The sequence below is a fragment of the Triticum dicoccoides genome, chromosome 7A, assembly GCF_002162155.2.
Source record: "Triticum dicoccoides isolate Atlit2015 ecotype Zavitan chromosome 7A, WEW_v2.0, whole genome shotgun sequence".
Classification (NCBI taxonomy): Eukaryota; Viridiplantae; Streptophyta; class Magnoliopsida; order Poales; family Poaceae; genus Triticum; species Triticum dicoccoides.
In genome coordinates, this window is record NC_041392.1 from 223,293,220 (window position 1) to 223,294,100 (window position 881).

Consider the following 881-nt stretch of genomic DNA (forward strand, 5'->3'; position numbering starts at 1 on the left):
GTTGCTCTGGCAAGGAGGGGTCATCCTCGGTGTAGTCGAACATACGGACATCGGCAGCGGTCTCGGAGTCTACCGGAAAGAAGTAACGGAGGGGGAACACAATAAATAATAGAGCAATCAAATGTAATACAAAGCAAGATGCAGCAATACGCGGTGCTAGGGGTGACCTAACATAGTGGTAGGTGATACCAGCGAAGGGGGAAAAACATCCGGGAAAGTATCCCCGGTGTTTTGCGTTTTTGGGTAGATGAACCGGAGGTGAAATGTTGCAGGTTCACTATGCTAGGGACGCGGGGCAGACGAACGAGCTGCGTATTCGGATTCATCTTGTCGTTCTGAGCAACTTTCGTGTACAAAGTATTTTCATCCGAGCTACGGTTTATTTACTATTTATCTTCAAAGTTTTAAATCCCTTTTCTAATTTATTATTAATTATTTTAATTCAACATTATCCAGAATAGTGCACGCCAACATCAGCATGACCTCAGCAGTCAACAGAGGTGTTGACTGGTCAAACTGACGTGTGGGTCCAGTGGGACCCACCTATCATTCTCTGTTTAGATTAATTAGGAATTAGCTAAACTAATTACTATTTAATTAAACCAACTAGTTAATTAGATTAATTAAACATGATTAATTAACTTAATTCATTCATTATTAATTAATTAATTTTATTATTTCATTTTTATTTTTGTTTATTATTTTTTTATTTTTTTTTATTGTTAATAGACGTTCTGGGCGTGGGCCCCATTTGTCATAGGCCCATAGGGGCCTATCAGGTTCGGGCATGCGGGCGCCAGCCCGAACGGGCGTGTGCCCGATGGGGCGAGGCCACCGGGGTGCGGCGGCAGGCGCAGGCTGCAGGATGCAGCGGGGCGGCC